The 22,229-nt window shown below is 42.1% G+C and overlaps 2 pseudogenes; both read right to left on the minus strand.

Annotated features, from left to right (window-relative positions):
- Nucleotides 1–1,122: 1,122 nt before the first annotated feature.
- On the minus strand, nt 1,123–8,799 carry LOC101625081 (annotated as a pseudogene).
- An 11,119-nt stretch (nt 8,800–19,918) lies between these two features.
- Nucleotides 19,919–20,405, minus strand: LOC101625313 (annotated as a pseudogene).
- Between the last annotated feature and the right edge of the window lie 1,824 nt (nt 20,406–22,229).

Below are 22,229 nucleotides of genomic sequence, written 5' to 3' on the forward strand. Positions count from 1 at the left end.
ATCTTCTATGAGAATATTTCCCAAGTTTTAGGCTCTGGCCCTCGCTCTGCCTGTCAGGTAAGGTTGAAAATCATTAAAATAATCCTCTCCTCTCACTTCCAGAGGCTTGACTCTGAAACACAAGTACCCCAGGAGGGGCATCACAGCTTAAGCCTTCATCACTTAACACCTGATTTGGATCTAGGATATGGGGTGAAGACTGGGCAGGAAGACACACTTTCCAGATTATCATCTTTTTTTTCCACAAGCCAAATTCCCCTATCTCCTAAATATCACTCCACCCACTACTACTATAGATTGCCACTGATAGAAGGAAAAAGAATTCCATCAAATCTCTGCAATTGTAATTACAAAGAGGCCAGAGGTGGAGAGATTTGGATTCCAAACATACCAAACTGGTGCTACAAAAAGTAAACCAGGTTATTTGCCTCCCAACTTGTGTCCTGCTGTATTGATTACACAGTGGGGGTGCCCATTGATTAGGTCATTGGATAACTACAAATAAGTACATTATATTGAAGTTTATACCCAAATATTCTTATTCCGTTTGAATGGTTCCCATGCCCTGTACTTTGAGCAGTGATTTTCTAGCTCCAATTTGGGGACTGGCTACACCTAGGGCACTTGCAAAAAATACAGATGCCAGGCCTCTCTGAGGGTGCAGGAGTTAAAGACAGCACTATAAGCTATTGGCAGCCACTGAAACAGAAGTTTGATCCAGGGCAGGCCAGGGAGCTTGACCCAATGGCGCAGCAGACCTCTCCTGTCTCGCCCGCTGCTCCCCTAGCAGTATATTTCAGTAGATCTGCCTGTTCTGCTTCCTGCTGTTTCTGAAGAGTGTGCTGACCTCTGGCATCTCTGGCCTACTCTCAGTTCTTGTATGTGTAAATAAATAAATCTTAAAAAAAAAAAAACAGGTGCCTGTGTTCCATCAAAGCACTAACAAAACAGTACCCAAGGAGGGTACAGCCTGATCAGCTTTGTTTTGTGTGTGTGTGGACTGTTGTTGCTTTTTTATTTCGGTAGTACTCGTCTATTATAAAAGAGACAAGGAAATTATTGACATGATGAGAGATTTCAGAACTTCAGTGAAAAGGGCAGCTTTACATGATACCATTTCAATCATGATTTACTCCAGCTTACATACTTTCCAAGAGTGTCACCATCTCTAAATAAGAATTAATCCTTGTTTTCTAGAACTCCATATTCTGGGAAACCTTTAATCTCCAATTTTCACACTAACTAGTTGGCCACCCTCTAGAGCCTGATTCAACAGTTACTACTGTTGCCTGCAATGCTTTTCCTTGGGATTTTTCTGGAAACATAATGCCTCCTTTGGTTACAGTTTCAGCAGCCCTCCTTTCAACTAATAGTCAAGGAGGAAGAAAAATTTTCTAAATGTCTGTCTGCCATGACTCTGGCTGCTCTGTTGGATAAGCTAAATAACAAACACCATAATGACATGAGTGGCCAGGTAACCCCTGAGAGTGCAGAACCCCTGTGAGGAATACCAAGGAGGTATAAGATATGGACACTAACTTTAGGAAATCTTTGTAGTTTACTTGGAAAGTTAGCCGGAGATAAGAAATAACTGAACATGGCTTCACCACAGTGGGCAACATGTAATGCATTCTAAATGCTACTAATTCAAAGACAGAGGGAAAAGTCCATGGGAGGATCGAATGGCGGAAATATGATGTCGGTGGGCACTGAAGTGCAGATAGGATTTGAATAAAGGAGAGAGAAGCCTGTAGGGGGAAATCAGGGAAATGAACAAAAGTTCTGAAACAGGAAGTAGAAACAGCAGTGAGTTCTCCAGAACAGTCTAGTCAAATTACAATATATATTCTGATGAAAAGTTAGGAGTTGGAACTGGTTTGGGCCAAATTATAGAAGGTCTTAGAAGTCAGGTGGAAGAGTTTAACCTGACCCAGATAAGAAACTGGGGAGTAAAATAATATTAACTGAAAAAAAAAAAATATTAACTGAGCAAAAGCAACTCAGAACAGCAAAAAAGGGCTACTTTAGGGTCAAGTCTACCCACTTCTCTTAATTCTGAGACTGTATCCAGCAAGGGAACTACCAGAAGGACCAGCAGAAGACACTTGTGTGTATCCTCTCATCCACTTTTTTTTTTTTTAAAGATTGATTTATATATGCATACAGAACTGGGGTACAGGCCAGAGGGGCAGGGGCAGTGAGAGGATTCACCAGAGACGGAGTGGGGAGCAGGACAGGCAGATTTTACTGAAATACACTGCTGAGGGGAGCAGGGGGTAGATAGGAGAGGTCTGTGGCGCCTTGTGAGTCAGCTCCCTGGCCGGGGATCTAACTCATGCAGCAGTGGCTGCCGACAGCTTCACAGTGCTGTGCCTTAACCTGTTGCGCCACCAGGGAGGGCCCTCATCCACCTTTCTAATACAAATCTTTTCTGACTTGGACACAAATTCCCTTTGCCTTTTCCTTTTGAAGTCAGCAGAAAAGTTCCCTGGGGCCCTGAAGCTACTTTACAGTTAGAGCACTGCTTATTTCAGGGCTAGAGCCCCTGGAACCCTAAATCTCTAAATCCCAAACACATATTGTCTGGAAATTCCCATCAGTCAGGAAGTGGTTTGCCTATGGTGAATATGATGTTTTCTTCCCAAGTATCCTAGTAAAAAGACTTGTGAACTACGATTCTATAGAAAACCATTTTGAGGCTAAAAGGGAAAAGGGTATGATATTTTCTAAGTATTTTGGCTTTTCCCCCTCTCTCTTCTGTTTCTCTGCTCACTATTGAATAAGAAATTTCAGAAGCCAATGCTGAGCCAGAAAGCCAAGCTCCTGGGTGATTGAGGATTTTCTGGTTTCAAATTAAACAGAAAACTAAATTAGCAAATTAATTGTTGGATGTGTTTTCCTGGGCCCTTCATCAGCTGCTTCAGGACAAGTAGCCAATCAAAGAAGGCTTCTGGCTGCCCTGGAGAGGGGGCAGGGTTCAGAATCAGGTTCTGCTAGCTACCAAGTGTCAGACATGTTAATTTTAAATTACTTTTGTACAGCTTGGTGTCAAGATGATTATAAAGCATGAAGAGAAAAACAGAACCAAAGGAGAGAGAAAGGAAGTCATTTACCCTGCCTTTGGAGAAAGGACACTGGAAGTCCCTTTTCGGCTGGCCCTCTTCCTGTAAATTTGGAAGATTGAAGCTTTCGGCCCGTTAGTGACCACCTAAGATGACAGGAGTCTGTGGCGGTCATGGGTCTCCCTCCCTTTTATATACTGTCACTATTGCGATGTGGCAGAATCTCTATCCTAATACATGCTGAGTACTATATGGCCATCCTTCCTCCCCCTTCCCTAGGAAAACTTTATTCTGATAATACACTAGGTGCTATGTTAGACTGTGCTCCAGGTATATTTTACACGGAATAATAGATTGGAGAAAATTAAGGCTGGAAGAGGTAATGTCATTTGTTCTAGTCACTCATCTAGCAGGAGAGAGCTGGGATTCTAGTTCCAGGTTTGATTTATTCCACAACCCATTGCCCCCTTTCCATGTTGTCTTAGGTTGGGAAAACCAAGAATTTAATAGGTCTGACTGCTAGGACAATTTCAGTGTCCCTTTTAACAGTCATCCATGCTTTCTTTTTGTTTAAAGAGGTCAGCCTTATTCTCCATGAAACAGCAAAGTCTTTACAGATCGTTTCCCAGGTGAGCAAGCTGTCTTTGTCTATTCCCAGCTTTCCCAATTGGTTTCATGAGCTTCAAGACACCTTTTGCTTACAAGTCTCATCTGAACCTTGTTCGTGGTTGTTCTTCATCCATCACCACAAAGCTGTCAGGAGAGGTCTGCCATGCCATGTGGGTCACCTCCCTGGCCCGGGATCAAACTTCTGCCATGGCTGTGAAGAGCTTCATAGTTCTGTGCTTTAACCCCTTGTGCACCAGGGAGGGCCCTAGAAATACTGAATCTCAAAACATGTTTTTATAAGTAAACTTTAGTTTTTCAACAACATCTAAGGAGGCAGGTTATATTGTTTCCCCCTTTTTACAATGTCCAAGTGAAAGCACAGCTCACAGGAAGGCACCTGAAGCAAACAGACCAGCCACTGTATGCATTTTGAATGGTTCCAGTGACTGATGGAACTGATGGAATGTTTGCTACATTCTAAGACAATTTCATATTTATACAACTTCTTCTGTATCTGAGGTAATATGGATGTTGTCTCTGAAGCTTCTAAAAATCTGTTCTAGTGTCTTCAAGCTTCTCAAGACAAGTTTAATTCCTTCTTTACACAATAGCCCTTCAGGTATTTCAAGATGGCTCTGTGATCACTCAGGAATCCTTCTTTATAAACTAGCATTTCAAGTCTCTTTACCATCTTGGTTGGTTGCTCCCTTTATTATATCCTCCTAAAAGTGAACATATTAAGTGTTAAGTGAATTAAGTGGAGTTCTTTCCTTGTTCCATGCACTATTAACATACCCTAAAATTCTATTTAATATATTTGAAGCTCCTTATGGGGTGCTGGCAGGAGGGAAACACCCACTTGACTGGCCACCCCCTTCCTTGCCATGTACTTGGTTTTCATGTTTGTTTCTAGTTCTGGCATATCATGTCTACACACTTTGCTTCTTCATGACTTTGATCCCCAATCTTTGCAGTATAGTACTGAATTCTCTATGTGCACAAATGTTATATTTATTTTCTCTCACTTTCCATCACCTTATCTCTTGCCACTTCACCTGGTTTCTACCTTGTTGAACATCAGAGACTCCAAATTGCTTTTTAATTATCTTGCTTCTTCATAAGGTAAGGTAGGAATGTTCTGAATTTGGTTGGATGTATCCTGGTTAGCGCTTACAAAGCATATGTTGATAGCTCGAGGCTGGTTTCCAAGAGAGTAATCTGATTTGAGAATGCTTTTCCTAAGCAGATCTCAACAGATTTCACTGTACTGGAGTTCCAGAGGGGGGAAAAAAAAACGGCCTAGGACTTGGTCATATAGGCGACATACTGAATGCAAAAGGTGGTCAACTAGTGGTGACAGTTCACTCTGTGGACATTTTAGGGTGATAACTAGGTCAGGTGGTGGGAAACATAATAGAAATGACCTAGGTTCAAATCCTAGCTCTGTAGTTTGTAGCCTAGATCATCTTATACCAGTTATATAACATCTCTGTGCTTTAATTTCCTCATCTGTAAAATACTGGCAACAATTTTACTGCCTTCTTAGGTTTGTTGTGAAGAATTGATTCATATAAAGCCTGATTCATATGTGAGCCTGGCTCACACATACTAAATGATAAGCCTTATTGTTTTATTATCATTATTATTCCTGCACATCGGAAGATAATTTAAAGGTGTAATGGAAAAGAGATGATTTCTGCCAGGCACTTAGGTTTTCTGTCTGCATCTTTACAAGTCTTAGTTCATTGAGCCTTAATGTTGTGATTTTTGCTTTGTAAGGAAGCAGACATTCAGAAGGAAGCCCAAGAGTCATTTGTGAATGAATGCCTCTCTCAATCTGGGGCTGAAAGGAGCAGAGTAGAACTCTTTAGGAAGGGAGAGTAAAGACTGAAAGAATTAGAAACCATAGGGTATATGATCAAACATTATTTCTTCCTTTTCTCCCTTATTGAAAACAACAACTTTCAGGCAAAAACAAGTAAGTGTTATTCTGTGGTGATGGCTGTGAAGTCACAAATCTTTCCAAGAATTAAGTAGCCTACAATGACCAACGTTTGTGCTTTCAAAATCTGTGAATTAAAAAAAAAATTTTTTTCCTTGCCCTCCCCTCTCAACAGAAACACTTACCCCGCCCCATTCCCCCTGCTTGGTCATATATAACAATTTAGTACAAAATTCCACAAAACATCAAGGGCTCCGCAGAAACCTCTGTTTGCTTATGTCCTATAGTCTACAGTGTAGACCCTACACTAACAGAAGAAATTAGTTTAGGTTGTGTCAAAACGTGTTAAAATACAATATTAAATAAATGCAGAGTCCAGAACAAAGAAAGTGATTAAGCTGGTTTAACTGCATTCAACTCTCTGTGCTAAATCCCCGTAGGGGGCTCCAGTTAAACAACAAATTTGGCTTCTTGTTCTAATTCCCCCCTTTTTTTTCCCCAGAGAAGAAATATTTCTTGTAACTCTGATAAATTTGTTTCATCGTCTTCATTTCTTAGAAAAGTTGAGCTGAAAACTTAGCTGACTCGGTTGGATTTTAGGAAGACATGGACTGAATAATGGCATAGAGGGCGATCGGTTGGTTCTACAGAGGAGGGGTTGGAAGAACCGAGGCTGGCTTGGGAGGTGATTGTTCAGCCCCAGAAAAAGGCCAGCTAGTGACACCCGGGAAGAGGATTTTATCCGGCAGTGAATCAAATAAGGCTGCGAGGGAGATAATAAGGTGTAATTATAGCAGTGCTGTTAGTGCCTGTTTATGGGGTCTGGCAGCAATTTGGTTGAACACCCCTCATTTTGAAAAATTTGTAATTTGGCAGTAAGAATTCTTGCCTTCGAATCTGGCACAAACCCTCACAGTTTAATATTGCAAAATCTGGGAAATGTTGAAATGTGGCTGCTATTCTAATTGAACTTTTTCAGGCTCTTTCGAATTGTTTTTTTTCCAGTTGGATTCAGAAACAAATGCCTCTTTTAAAAAGTTCACGAAGGTTTTTTTAAACCACAAGCTCAAGTGAGCTTACAAGCAGATGTACTGCTGTAATAAACTCTCATGACTTAAATCTTTTGTGTACATACGGAGGAAAACGAGCTTTTAGCTTGAAAAACTCGAGTTCCTTCTGTGGGGAGCCCTTTAAAAATCCGCCACAATCAGTATTCTGTTTAATTTCCTTTGAGTCAGAGCGGGGCAACGTGGTGTTGCTCTTGGTTTTATCAACCGACTGCTTCCCTTAAGATTATTCCCCGTTGTTTTAAAGTAGAAGGGAGGTCACTGGGCTGTAGTGAAATGTGGCCAACTGCGGCTGGGACCAAGTTGGCCCAACGGGCTCCTCCGAAGTAATTGGAAGTTTCTGACAGGAAACCCGTCAGTTCTTATAAGTCTCGGCTCCAGTTCCCACGGCCCCAGCGGCGGCTGCGCCCCCGACGCCCCTCTCCCGGGCCGCGCAGGGGCGCGGGGTGCGGGGCGCTGTGGGCGGCAGGGGGCAGCAGCGGGAACCCGTTGTTCTCGAGGTGGGGGGTGGGGCGGAAAGCGCCCCCCCCAGCCCGTTTCCGCGCCCCACTCCCTCCACCCTTCCCCCGCTCGCGCCTTCTCTCCCTCCCCGCGGGAAGGAGGGCGGGGGCGCCGAGCCCTCCCCCGGGATGGGGGGCGTGAGCGTGCGGCCCGCTCCCCTCCCCCCCGGCCGGGTTCTCCTGGCTCCCCCAGGCGGGAGTTTCCAGGAAGAGCTCAACGCGCGGCCGCACTACCGAGCGCACGGAGACATCAAGTAGTCCCTCAGAGCGACCTCGTTAGAGAATTCTGGCTGCCAGTGACGGCAGGAGTTGGGGCCCAAAGAGACAGGGTGTGGCAGCCTGACCAGCGGAGCTCAGGAAAAGAGGTCTGAGCGCCCACTTTTCATTCGTGGAGAAAGGCGGAGGGGAGGCGGCACGAGTTCCGGCGGAGGATTCGGACGCGCCGGGTGGAGTGAAACGCCGCGCGGTCGAAGCGCTCACAGAGTTAAAGTGGGCGGGAAAACCCGGAGCGGACTCTCCCGGACACGCCCATCCCCTCCCGCCCCATTCTTCGCGGGGGAGGGGAGTGGCAAGAGCAGGGAATGGAAACGTGTTCCCTTTCCCTGCTGCCCAGCTCCCCACTGAAGAAACAAGTGGCGACCCGCCACCTCGAAGCACGCGGGACCGTACGCTCAGATCCCGGCGGGGCGGGGAGGGGAAGGGCCGCGTGGCTCCTCCTCGACGTCCGCACCGTCGGCTCAGGGCGCGCGATCAGAAACCCAGGCCCGCGAGCTGGAGGAGCGGGGCGCGCGCATGCGCGGTGGGCGCGCGCGCTTCCCGCCCCTTTGCTGAGCGCGTTCGCTTCCCCCTCCCCCCACGTTCCTCCGCCGCCACCTCAGAACCTCCCCCGCACCCAGCCCTCCCGTTTCGGAGGAGGTGGCCCGACTGGCCGGTCCACTGACTAACCCCTTCACCCCAGCTTCGCCCCGCCTTCCCGAGCTCCGGTGCAAACTCCGCAGCTTGGGCTCGGCTTTCACATTCCCGCCTCCGCCCTCGGTCTCCCCTCCCAACCCTAAAGCACTTCCTGCGAACTACCCTGTTCTCTCCTTTCAGCGGCCGCGGCCTCCTCGCCCGAACTGGTTGGCTGTTTGCGCGTTGGCGGGGCGGCGAGTGGCAGCCGCGTATTGAGCCCCCTCGGTGGAGCCCTCACCGGCTCCATTTCACAGACGGGGAAGTTAAGGCTCAGGTGGCTGACTGACTGGACCCTGAAGGCTCCTCGATGCGTTCTCTGGGAGATTAACCCTCGGTTTCCTACAAGTTACGAAGCCGCGGGCAGCCGGTCCCCAAGCCTGTCCTCTCCGGACCCTCGGTCCTGCCGGCCAAAGCAGCCCACTTAGCAGAAAAGCCCTGGGAACAATTTATACAAATCAGCTATAGCGATTACTACTTGGAGATCTCAGCAGGCTCAGAGGCTTTTAGCGGCGATGTAGCTTATTTTGTTTAAAGTTTCTTTTAGCAGGATGGGTAGGTAGTGTTTTGTCTTAGATTTTACAGTTTTCTTAAAAATTCCCCCATTCCAGATCATTCTGTTTTAAAAATATTTTGATGGAATTTGTCCCCTCAACTCAAAACCCTGCCATTTTATTTTAAAAGGCACTTTTGCTTTTCGTTAATACGGTTGGTATTATTACCCTAAATTTCCCACTGCCATCCCCCAGGCTCCAGAGTCAGTTTGGGATTCAGCCCTGATTAAAGTTGTCTCAAGTCCATTAGAGGCTTGCAAGAGATGTCAGAATCTTGAAACATTGCCTCTGTAAACTGCCTAGCACACATTTAAAAGCTATAGGGAATAAAAGGAAAGGGAAAGCTTGTGTAATTTTGTGTTATTTAGGGGTTCATTATTTCGGATTCAAAATTTTTAGTCTCATTCCATGTATTGTAAATCTGGATCTGTTCGTTTCAGTTTTGTTGGAAGTGACCGTTTTTTAAAGTTCCTTCTAGGCAAATATTTCGATGTCCTCTAAACCTTCTTATCTGAAGAACCAGTTACTACTAGTACAATTTTTTGGTTAAGTACTGAGAATTGCATGCTAAAACTTCCTGAGCAGTCAATGAAAGCTTTCTATGTACGTGGCTTTATCTTAGATCTTTTGTAGGATATAAAGTTGAACGAGACAGGGCTTTTTAAGAAGCAATCTGTTACATACCACCACCACCACAGCAAATACTCATTTCTAGATTTTTTTTTTATCAGTTAGGCTATATATTAATTTCCAAAATGTTTTTCTCCCTTGTTCCTGTGCCCTTCTCAGATATTCTGAACATGTTGATTAAGAGATGGGAGCAGTGAATAGCGAAGCATATAAACAGAAAGAAGAAGTAGGCAGTGATTGAATGGTGAAATGAATGATGACACAGTCTAATATTGAAAAATAAGACTGTAGAAATGGCAGGAAAGGGAAATTTAAGTGTACAGATGTTCAGATCTTCAGATTATGCACTCTGTAGTGCTATGTTCCATGAGTGATCACTAACAACTTTTATTTCAGGAAGGATGAAGTAGTCTTACATTGAAGCATTTGCTTACATACATAGAGTTGGTGAGGAGTTTAAGGAGAACCAGTGATAGAATCTAGAACCAGTGAAAGGATGAGGGGAGAAATCCTTGATTTGGGCTATACAGACCCAGAATTCTTTTCATTTATTTATTTATGCTTACAGAACTGGGGTACAGGCCAGAGTCGTGGTGGCTGAGAAGGTTCACCAGAGACAGAGTTGACAAGTACACTGCTGAGGGGAGCAGTGGGTGAGACAGGAGAGTTCTGCAGCACCCTATGGGTCAGCTCTCTGGCAGGGGCACAAACTCCTGTTGCAGTGCTTTCAGAGAGCTTCATAATGCCATGCTTTAACCCATTGCACCACCAGGGAGTGCCCCCAGACCCAGAATTCTTAAGAGAATCTCACTTATTGGGCCTCCCTGGTGGCAGGTTAAAATCTCTTGCACTATCAAGCTATTGTCAGCCACTGCTACTGCACCCTAAGTCCCATCACCTGCCTCAAGGCAGCTCCCCTCAGCAGTGCATTTCAGTGGAGCAGCCTGTTGTGCGCCCACTCCGTTCTATCTCTAGTGAATCTTCTCATCTCAGTACCTCTGGCTTAGACTCCAGCTCTTGTATGTATAAATAAAGACAAATAAATCTAAAAAAAAATTTAAAATCACAGTGATTTTGAATACCTACCTTAAATCTGAATAATTTTGGCCAGTTTATAATGCATTGCATCTGAACTCTATTATTCAAATTATAAACTGCTTTTTTCAACTTTTCTAAATGTTTCTACTAGGCTCTGCTTCTGCTTCTAGAGTTCACTACAACCTTGCTGTGGCATTCTGGTCTCCAAGATGATGCCTCTCGTTAGGTTGGTGCTATAAGATAATGTAGTGAGATTGTTTTTTTCAAGATTTATTTGTTTATGCATACAAGAGCTGGGGTACAGGCCAGAGATGTGGGGGGGGGGAGGTGAGAGGATTCACCAGAGACAATGGGGAAGAGAACAGGCAGATTGAAGTATACTGCTTAAGGGAGCACAGGGTGAGACAGGAGAATTCTGCTGTGCCATGTTGGGTCAGTTTCCTGGCCAGGGATTGAACTCTTGCTGCAGTAATTGCGGGTAGCTTCAAAAAGCTGGGCTTTAACCTTTTGTGCCACCAGGGAGGGCCCGAGTATGGTATTTTTAAGTCTCAAATGGTTCAGGAAAAAAGTTCATATATTTGTAAGTATACATATACACATATATACATATACCTACATATATATGCATGAATGTACATACACACATAGAGATTAAAAAGGCAAATGGAGCAAAATATAAATGATTTTTAAATTCAGATAAAAGACTTAACAAGAGTTTCCTTGGGTCTCCCTGGTAGCCTAGGGATTAAGTCTCAGGGCTATCACTGCTAGGACCTGAGTTCTGTCCCCTCCCTGCCCCACCCCTCACTGGAAGCTGACTCACTTGGTACAGCAGACCTCTCCTCTCTCCTGTCTCACCTGCTGCTTCCCCTCAGCAGTGTATGTCAGTAGATCCACCTGTTCTGGTCTCCACTCTGTCTCTGGTGAGTCCTCTCACCCCCCACACCTCTGGCCTACACCCCAGCTCTTCTACACAAAAATATATAAAATCTTAAAAAAGAGTTCCTTATACTGTTGGTGAAATTGTCTCTAACCTTTGAAGTTATATTGCTTTAGATCTTTTGTTCATTTAAATAATTTGTTCCACCCTCTCACTTTAAAGAGGTGAAAATTCAGATTTTGAGAAGGTGAAGACTTGTTCAAGATCATGCAAGTTAGTGACAAATTAGGGTCAAACTCAGATCTCCAGATGTTGGTCATCTTTTTATAATGCCAGCGGAATCCTTCAATATTTGTGTTGGATGGCAAAGGTTGTGTTTTATAATACCAGTGGAAACATCTTCAGTGTTTGTGTTGGATGGTGAAGGTTGAGCCACTGTTTTTACTTCTCTTTTTAAATTTCTTGGTTCCTTAGAGATAGTTCCTTTTAATAGAGAATCAGAGTAACATAACTAAATGCCTCTTTCAGTTCCTTTATGATTAGGTGAGGATCAATTTGAAGTTTTTGAGCTGAACAGTGGAAGGATATCCTTTTCCTCTTGCAGATTCATCATCTTTCTAATTGCCAGCCTTTTCCTGATGTTATTTGTAGTCCCTCTCCCTAGGATGAGGGTACATTATTGTTCAAATGTCTTTCTTTAAGCCGCTCCATTTCAGTATTATGAATTAGTGACATCAGTTAATCAGATTTTTCATTAGTTCTACTCTGAAGAAAATTATGTTTGCAACTTTGTGGTCCTAGGACTCACCTGGTGAAAAATTTAGGCATATATATGCGGGGGAAACAAGAGGAATAAAACATTTCAGAATTGTAGTATTAAAATAATGGAAATAATCTAATCACAGTAATAGAGTATAGGAGCCATTAATTTTAATAGTTACTGAGTTGTATCAAGTGTATCAGAAAGTTAAGAAATCAAACCCATTATTTTCCACATAAATCAGTATAAACCACTAATTGTCTAGTGTGAAAATTGTCTTTAAATGAGATAATGTAAAATATTTATTCAAATTATGATATTGCTGTTTTGTAACAATCAAATTGCAACAATTTCATGTGGCTCAGTCTAACAGCAGTAAGAATATTATCAGGTAGTGATGTGGGAGAATGGAGATAGTTGATGTGGCAACTGCTTTTGATTCTTCAACTTCTCAGTTTTCTTTTCCTATCACAGCTTTTATTCTGTCCTGATACTCTCCGTGAAATTCTTGCTTGGGTTTCACATTGCTCCAAATTTCCATCTTGGCTTTTACTAGCTCCTCTACCTGGCATCTTCTAAGGTGTTATAAAAAATTAGAAATGGAATATCAAAGACGATTTGTTCAATCTCCAATACTTAAGATGAAGAAACAGTCTAGCACCATAAAGCTGGTATCTTAGACGTGCGGCAAGAATGTAGTATCGTGACTCAAGGCAGTGGTCTCTATCTTTGCACCCATGTTCTATCAAGACTTTTTATTTATTTTTGCAAAGATTTACTTATTTATGCATACAAGAGCTGGGGTATAGGCGAATCAGCAGAGGTCTGCTGCACCTTATGGGTCACCTCCCTAGCAGGGAATTGAACTGGTGCTGCAGTGACTGTGGGTAGCTTCTTAATGCTGGGCTTTAACCCATTGTGCCACCTACAAAGGGCCCCAACATGGGTTTGGAGCTTTTGGGCAACCTCTTTCCTCCCCTTATGTTTTTCTTAGCTCTCAATTCTTTTCAGTCACCCCTATTTTCCTAATTTCTGCATTTTTGCCTTTTATCCATCAAGCTGCAGTAGCTTATATACATTCTTTCTCTTTCCATCTTTGCCATTAGTGAAAGTTGAAAAAATAATTGATTTTTATTTCCCAGGGTGATACTATGGAGGAATAGCTGGAGTACTTTTGTTTTCAACTAAATAAAGATACCCTTGTATGTTTGTATTACTTCTTGTGCATTATTTTATACTTACAGAATATTTTGAAAACAACTTAATAAAATACCAGAAGTAAAATCAAGGGGGAAAATGCTGGCTGATAATATCTGTCTTTACAGTAAAAACTTCCATAGCTCAATGGAAACACTTTGATAATTGAAGGGAATCAGATGGATGAGTGATTTTTTTGTTAAACCCCAAAGAGTAGAGTCTTGATTTGTCTTTTGAGTCTGCTGAAAATATATGTTTATTCCTAAAATTCTCATTTGCTTATTTGAAAAGAAGTTTGGGAACTATGTTCTGGGGAGCACAATTAAAAAAGCAAGAAAAAAATTACAATGAGGGAAGTAAAATATTTTAGGGTAATGAACAAGTCTTAATAATAGCATGAAAAAATTTTAAGGGCTGAACAGAGGCAATTGCTTTCTTATAATTTATATATTTTTAAAATAGTTTAGCTAGAACTAAGAAAAAATTTAGAAGCAAATGTTTGGTAGGTGAATCTGGTACTTTGAGGAGTGTCTTAGGTTTTCTCTGACTATTTTGTTAACATTTTTATCTACAATCCAGGAAATTGGTTTTGTGTGCTTTACCTGCGTTGGGACACATTGGCATTCAATGATTGGTGTATGGTATGTGAGATACTACTTCAGCCTGGAGTTTGGGATAAACACGGATTGATGAATGTAATAAGTCAGTTGAAATTTTGCTCTTAAAGGCAAAGGTCAGTGTTTCTATCTTCTTCCTTCTACCATGTTATTTTTCTAGAAATTGCTTTTGGGTTTCTTTCATTAGTTAACCATTAACCGTTAGCCCCCATATCCCCATCATCTTTTTATGTGCAAACTAAGCCTTTCTTGAAAACAGTTAATGGTAAAGCTGTATCATTTTCTTTGGAAAATGAAAGATGGATATATATGTGTTTCCAGTCTCTCTTCCTTTTCAAGCTTTCATTGTCCTGCTATTCATAGACATGACTTGGGGAAAATATGGAAGAGAAAAGTCTCCTAATTTTGAGTAAAATTTAATTATTTTTGTCTTAATAAAGTAACAACCATTAATTTTCTAATTTTATTACCTATGGACTTATAGACTTTCCTCCAACTATTAATTGTTCGTGTTTGAGAGCCAGAGCTGAAAAGATGTAGTATTTGTTCAATTCACAACTATGTAGTAAAGTTGAGATATGTCAAACTCATTATCAGTTTCTTTCCATGTCTTCTAAAATACTTCATTTTCTAAAGTTTTCTCCTTTGTGATCTCAATGTGACTATATAGTTTCTAGGAGGTGACGTGAGCTTCCCTCATTTCTAGTAGGAAGAGAACATTTTTCAAGGAAGCTGCTTCAGAATAGTGAGGAAGCATATTTTCCAGAAGCCCCAGAAAAAGTCTTAACATATCTCATTGGTCTGAATGAAGGTCACCCACCCATGAAGACAGGCTGTACTAGGTTTAAGTCAAACGTAGTCAACCCTGGATGTAGGGTATGAAGTTAGTCTAGCTTCCTTGGGAGCTTTCTTATGTGATCTCATAGAAGAGAACATAAGTATTGTTATTAAGAGCAAGAAGGGTTAGATGCAGAGCACCCAAAATCATAAATATCCTGGATATCATGCCTACCACCTTCTGTCACTTCTGTGTTTAATATTTTAATACATTAATTAATGCATTAATCACACAATATTAACTTTGTTCACACAAAAACTTGTTCACAGATGTTTATAGATTCAATATTCATACCCCCAAAAGTGGAAACAACTCAAATGTCTTTCAACTGATAGATTTTAAAAATGGAATATTATTCATAAACAAAAAGGAATGAAGTATTGCTTTGATACAACATGGTTATAACTTGAAAACATTATGTTAAGTAAGAAGCCACACAAGAGGCCACATATTGTATGATTCTTTTTGTATGAAATGTCCAGAACAGGCAAAACTGCAGAGGCAAAAAGTAGATGAGTGGCGGAAGAGGCTAGGGGCAGAGGAAATGGGGCGAGGTTACTGACAGAGGTGAAGCTTGCTTCGGTGATCATGGAAACCTTCTGGCTTTGGATAGTGGTGATGCTTTTTGAATATATACCAGACCACTGAATGTATACTTTAAGTGGTAAATTTTTTGGTATATGAAATATGTCAACTAAAAAAAAACCTGCATATATATCTTGAAGTTAGGAATTAATTTTCACCTTTGTGTTTTCAACTCTTCCTCCAACCCCTGTGCAAATGCTCAAAACATTTGAATTAATAAATAGAAAGTTAAATACATAAAAATAATTGATTATATTTTTATTAGTTGTATCCAAAAGAAAGTTAACTGTCTCCTTAAATTAGCAGTACAGGGGTCCTCTCTGGTGGATCTGGGGTTAAAGTCTTAGCAAAATGAAACTCTCTGCAGCTGCTGTGGTATGAGTTCGAGCCCCTGCCTAGGAAGTGGCCCACATGGCACAGTAGACCTCTCCTGTCATGCCGCCGGCTCCCCTCAGCAGTGTATCTCAGTAGATCTGCCTGATCTGCTCCCTACTCTGTCTCTGGTGAATCCTCTCACTGCCCCTGCACCTCTGCCCTGTACCCCAGTTCATATATGCATAAATAAATATAAATCTTAAAAAAAATTAGTAGTGCATATGAGTACAAATCAGTGTCTGGGCAACTAAAAATTTAAATGCTATTCAAAGATTATTTTTCATTTTCATTGGTTTATTTTGTGATTTGTCATTTGTACAGGTAGCACTTTGTTATATTTCATTTCAGAATTGGACTATAGTTAGTCCATGTTTTTCACATTTTCATGGTATTTATTTTCCCCAACTTACTATAAAATTTTCACCTTTGGGAGCAAAGATTTTAACTAGGGCTCTGCGTTTGTTTTATCTGATTACTGCTTATAATATTTACATTATTTAAAAAACTATTTTTTGGGGTAAGTGTTTTCTTCCTGGAGGATTTAATCATATTAGCACCATTCTAAATGGTGGTCTCTGTTCTTAGCTCCATAAAAGCAAGATGTGCAGGAACCGATATGTGTGGGTGGAATTATTGGTGATGCAAATGACATGTGAGTCTGAAGAAGGGTAAGATCAGAAATAAATTTATCTAAGTTCTTTGTAGCTGTATTTAGCGAGACCACTTGATCATCCTACTTTTTTAAGATATGAGGGCCCTCCCTGGTGGTGCCGTGCGTTCAAGCACAGCACTATGAAGCAATGCAGCCACTGCAGCATGAGTTGGAGCTAGGGCATGACCCACATGGCGCGGCAGTCTTCTGACCTGCCTGCTGCTCCCCTCACCAGTGTTTTTCAGTACATCTGCCTGTTCTGCCCCCCACTCTGTCTCTGATGAATCTTCTCACCCCCCCTCCCCCACCAACCCCGTACCTCCGGCCTATACCCAAGTTCTGTACATATAAATAAATAAATCTTAAAAAAAAAAAAAGACAGGAAACCTACTTAGATTGATTTATTTATGCATATACTTCTGGGGTACAGGCCAGAAGTGCAGGAGTGGTAAGAGGATTCACCAGAGACAGAGTGGGGAGCAGAACAGGCCGACTGATGAAGTACACTGCTGAGGGGAACAGTGGGGAGATAGGAGAGGTCTGCCACGCCATGTGAGTCACCTCCAGGGTGGGGATCGAACTCATACTGAAGTGGCTTTTGCTTTTTAGTGCTGTGCTTTAACCCACTGCACCATCAGGGAGGGACCTACATAAGTATATTTTAAGAAAATACCTAGTAAATACCTACTTTGTGATTCTTTGGGGAAAACTTTAATTTTTATTTTACTTCTTGAGTTTTGAGATATTGATTCTCTCCAAAAGACAGTAGATATCTTCACATTAGACTTGAAGCAGATACCTGATGGAGTTTTTTCTGGTATCTTTCTAGTTTTGTACAAATGATCATACTTTAACCTCTTTTTGTGTTCCTCATGTAAGAGCTACTATCATTTTCATGTTCTTTTTCTCCCTGATTTCTACTCTTCTGGGATTATGACTAAACAGATGCATTCTGTTCCACTTATCCTGACAGACCACACTGCACTCCTTAATCTTGCTCAAAAAGGTGATTCCTGCTGTTCACAGACACTGCCATTTCTCTTCTCAGTGCATCAGTTAGAGTTGGTTTAGGGGGGGTCCCTAAGGGGTACTCTGAATTAGATAGTTTTAATTCTTTTCTTTAAACCCTCAGTTTTCTTTCTTTTTTTTAGATATATTTGTTTACGCATACAGAACTGGGGTACAGGCAAGAGGTGCAGGAGTGGTGAGAGTATTCACGAGAGGCAGAGTAGGGAGCAAAACATGCAGATCTATTGAAATACACTGCTGAGGGGAGCAGCAGGAGGGTCAGGAGAGGTCTGCCATGCTGTTGTGGGTCACCTCCTGGCTGGGGATCGAATTAACCTGAAGTGGCTGTGGTGAGATTCTTGGTGCTGTACTTTAACCCGTTTTGCCACCAGTAGGGGCCCCACCCCCTTTTTAAAAAAGATTCTGTTTATGTATGTATATAGGAATTGGAGTACAGGCCAGAGGTGCAAGGACTGAGAGGATTCACCAGAGTCAGTGGAAACAGAACAGGTAGATCAACTGAAATATGGTGCTGAGGGAAGCAGCGGAAGGGACAGGAGAGGTCTGCTGTGCCATGTGGGTCAGCTCCCTGGTTGGGGATGGAACTTGTGCTGCAGTGGCTGTGGATAGCTTCTTAGTGCTGTGCTTTAACCTGTTGTGCCACCAGGGAGGACCCTGTTTTAATTCTTGATTAAACTTCACATATGGTTAACGTTTCTGCTTTTCAGACAAGTTATAGAACTATGTAGATATAAAGTTGTATATTTCTGTTGTTGCATTTGATTCAATGTGTGACTGATGATGGTTTTGTGTATGAAGAAGAAATGGAAAATTAAGAGATAGATGAAAATGTGGGAGGAAAAAAATGGTTTATAGGGGTGGAGAGGGAGGAGGGAGAGTGAGAATTAGCTATAAAGCCAGCTAAGGAGTTAAAGCACTAATGTGTTTGTCTTTCAGGCATGAAAATAAAGAGTCAGAATCAGAGAGTACCAAATTTTACATAGTACAGAAGTTAGAAAACTACCTCTTATATGATATTATTGTCTACTCTTTCTCAAACATATCTGAATTGTGTATTCTTAGAAGGAAGGAGGAAAAGTATTTTGCAAGTGTCAAGATCCATTAAATGAAAAGCCTCTGAAGGGAGGTGGGTTGTTTTTTTTTTTTTTAGTTTCAATTATATACAGTTGTGAAACATAAGACCCAAAGAAACTTTAAAAGAATTGTTCTTTACTTGTATTCATTTATTTATTCAGCAAATATTTGTTCATTGTGCCTGGTACAATGTCAGGTCACAAAGGTGAAAAAAAAATCCTATCCCAAAGCATAGAGTAATGGCTATGGAAAGCTTCATGCATGTTGCAAAGAGTATACAGAGGAAGAAGTGTCTGGAATTTTGTTTGCTTGCTTACTTGCTGATTTTTAGATGATGTAGCAATACTTGGCAATACTTGAGTTTTAGTTTAAAATATTTTTGACTTTTTTTTTTTTTGAGGTAACAGTTTGATTTAGATCTTGATGAAGAAACAGGAGTCTCCCAGGGAACAGAAAGGGAAGAAATCTTGACTAAATAGATAGCATATTAAAAAGCACAAGTGTGTGATATATGAAGCACAGGTTACATTTAGGGAAAGTAACCCATTATATTACAGGTGTCAATCATTTCTCCTATGGGCACATTCCTGTCTTAGAACCTGTCCTTCTCAAAGTTAATATATTTTAAGTACTCTATTGAGTAACCCTAAACCCCTGATCACAAGACCAGGAATGGGCCCTTCACTGGAGCTAATGAGATTTTTTTTTCAGGAATAAAGTAACGAACTTTCATTGTTAGTAGATTTCATAATTCCAGTCAACCTGCCTACTGAAAATAGTAAACAAGATGGGTAAAATGAAAAGCATCCTCTGAAATCATGTGATAACTGTGAAGATAGTGAGGAATTACTAGAGCAAGATTTTGGATAGGTGAGGGATTTGGAGTGGTAGATAAGGAATTAGGCTACTTTTGACAGAAGGCATTTACTGATTCACTCGTGACCAGGAAGCTTCAGAAGTCTCAGAAGTTACTTGGCAGCCTTAAGAGTTGATGGGGGGCCCTCCCTGGTGGCGCAGCACTGAGACGCTAAAGCCACTTCCGCATGAGTACGATTCCCGCCTGCCCCAGGGGTGACCACATGGCGTGGCAGACCTCTCCTGACCCGCCCGCTGCTCCCCTCAGCAGTGTACTTTGTCGATCTGCCTGTTCTGCTCCCCACTCTGTCTCTGGTGAAGCCTCTCACCACCCCTGAGCCTCTGGCCTGTACCCCAGTTCTGTATGCACAAATAAATAAATCTTTTAAAAAAAAAAAAAGTTGATGGAGACAGGTTGGAGTCCAGGACCCATAAAAGCTAGGAGCCCTGACACATCATCTCCTACTTTGGCCCAGGATTTTAAAATACTGCAGCAGGTGTAATGGAGCACTGGAAGTAACGAACCCCCATTCAGACTGCAGGCTGACTTCAGGTCATCCAAGTGACCCAGAAAAATCCCAAGGCTTGAATGTGTATTAAACTGACCCTAATTACTAGTGGAAAGAACAAATAAAAATCCCCTTTGGAGAAAATAAAATCCTTTTTACCTGAAATTATTATTATTATTCCATTGTCAAATGACCCTTTATTGGGAATTTCCTTTGTAGCTCTGACCTGGCTGGTGCTCCACCACACCACTGCTGATGTCATCTATGATGGCATGAACATTGCAGCCCACCTACTGAGTGGTGCCTAGGCTCTCTTTAATGTGCCGGAGAGTTGTCTAGCTAAAGATGCCATATCTGTTGGGTTATGCTGAAAATCTCATCAAAAGTTATATTTCCACTGTGCTTAATGGTTGTCTATATCTCTTGGTCTCTTGGTGGTGGTTCCTTAAGGGCTTTGATGAGATCAGAGGCTGAAGCTACCACCTCAGTCCGGGCCTCTCTGTGCAAATGGTTAGTTTCACTGTAAATCAGACCCTTCCAATCATCAGTTGCCTTGGCAAGGCCATCACCAACTTTTCTGAGAGACAAGCCCAGATGGCCAACGGCGAAGATGGCAGCAGCTTCCCCACCAGTGCACCTCAGGTGTAGGACTTTGATTTCACTGGGGTTGAATTGAGGCAGCATGGTGAAGGTGGTTGGCATTGGATGAATTGGACTCACGACTACCAAGGGCCTTGACCCTTGGCCTACTGCAAGCCGAAAGTCAAAAGCTGCCTGAAATTATTTATATAAAAATTAAAAATACAAGGCACTCCCTAGTGGTGCAAGGGTTAGGATACAACACTGCAAGCAAGTGGCAGCCCCTTCAGTATGAGTTCGATCCCTGGCCCCAGAGGTGATCCACATGGTGCATCAGACCTTTCCTGTTTTGCCAACTGCTCCCCTCAGCAGTGTACTTTGTTGATCTGCCTACTCTGCTCTCCACTCTGTCACTGGTGAATCCTCTCACCTCCCCTGCACCTCTGGCCTGTATGCATACATAAGTAAAGCTCAATGGGGCTTCCCTGGTCATGCAACGGGTTGTCTCAGCACTATGAAACTATCAACTGCCACTACAGCACGGGTTGGATATCCCTGGCCAGGGAGCTGACCCACATGGTGCAGTAGACCTCGCCTGCTGCTCCCCTCAGCAGTGTATTTCAGTCAATCCACCTTTTCTGTTTCCCATCCTGTCTCTGGTGAATCCTCTCATCCTCCATACCTCTGGCCTACACCCCAGCTCTTGTATGCATAAATAAATAAAATAAATCTTTAAAATAAAAACCAATATAGTGCTTGCCACAAAGACAACCAGGCATGTGAGGAGAGAAGACACCACGAGTAAAGAGGAAAAATAAGATACGCCAAAAAAGGTCCAATAGGACCTGTGTGCAATGACTGGACATAGACTATAAAACAATTCTGCATACTATGTTTGATGAAGTAAAACCAACTTGAAAAGCTTGGCAGAGAACTAGAAACTATAAAAAGTAATAAAAAAAGAAATGTGGTAAAATAAATAGTCAATTTGTAAATGAGCAGAATATAAATTCTAGATTATAATGGTGAACACTGAAATTTGTAAGATCTGGAAGACTCAAGTCTGGTGACCTTTTTAGTTCACTTGCAATTTCAAGAAGAAAAGAGGTAAAAAAAAAAAAAAAAGTATATGATTCCCAAGAGGAGAAAGATGCAAAGAGAGTAGTTACTTATTTTCCAGTGCAGCCTCAAAACCAATGAGTGATCTATAATAAAAAGGATAGATAATAAAAATGGTGATTGTTAGGACTTGACCTGAGCAACTGTGAATACACAGGAGTCTTTTAAAAATATATTTATTTTTGCGTAGAAGAGCTGTGGTTTAGGCCAACCAAATTGAGTGGGGAGCAGAAAAGGTGGACTACTGAAATGCATTGCTAAAGGGAGCAGGGGGTGAGACAGGAGAGGTCTGCTGTGCTCCCTGGCTAGGGAATCATACTCAGGCAGCAGCTATTCTAGCACTGAGGTTTAATTCTTACACCAGCAGGGAGACTCCAGAGGAGTCGTATTGAGTGCAGAAAACAGAAGTAGATAGAGGTTGGAGAGAACAAATCAAGAGGTCCATTTTAGATATGTTAAATTTGAGATGCCTGCAAGTTCCCCAATGAGCTTGTCAAGTTCATATTTAATAGATGATACTGGAAACTCAGGAAAGAGATGTGAGCTGGACTGTAAGTAAGGTGGTTAGTGGCAGTTAAGTTATGGGCTTACTCAGGACAAAGTGTGAATAATCTATAGTCTTGCAGTGGGGAGGTAGGGTGGGGGGGAGCATGTTGGGGCCAGGGAGAGGAGCCAATCTTTAGAAGTTAGGTTGAGGGAGAGGAGGAGCCAACAAGATGGTCAGGGGATGGCCAAGAAGTCAAGAAGAACTATGAGAATGAAGTGTCCTAGAAGCCAAGAAAAGACATGGCCTCAAGAGGGAAGTAGTCA

The sequence above is a fragment of the Condylura cristata genome, unplaced genomic scaffold (assembly GCF_000260355.1).
Source record: "Condylura cristata isolate star-nosed mole 26May11 unplaced genomic scaffold, ConCri1.0 scaffold00008, whole genome shotgun sequence".
NCBI classification, from domain to species: Eukaryota; Metazoa; Chordata; class Mammalia; order Eulipotyphla; family Talpidae; genus Condylura; species Condylura cristata.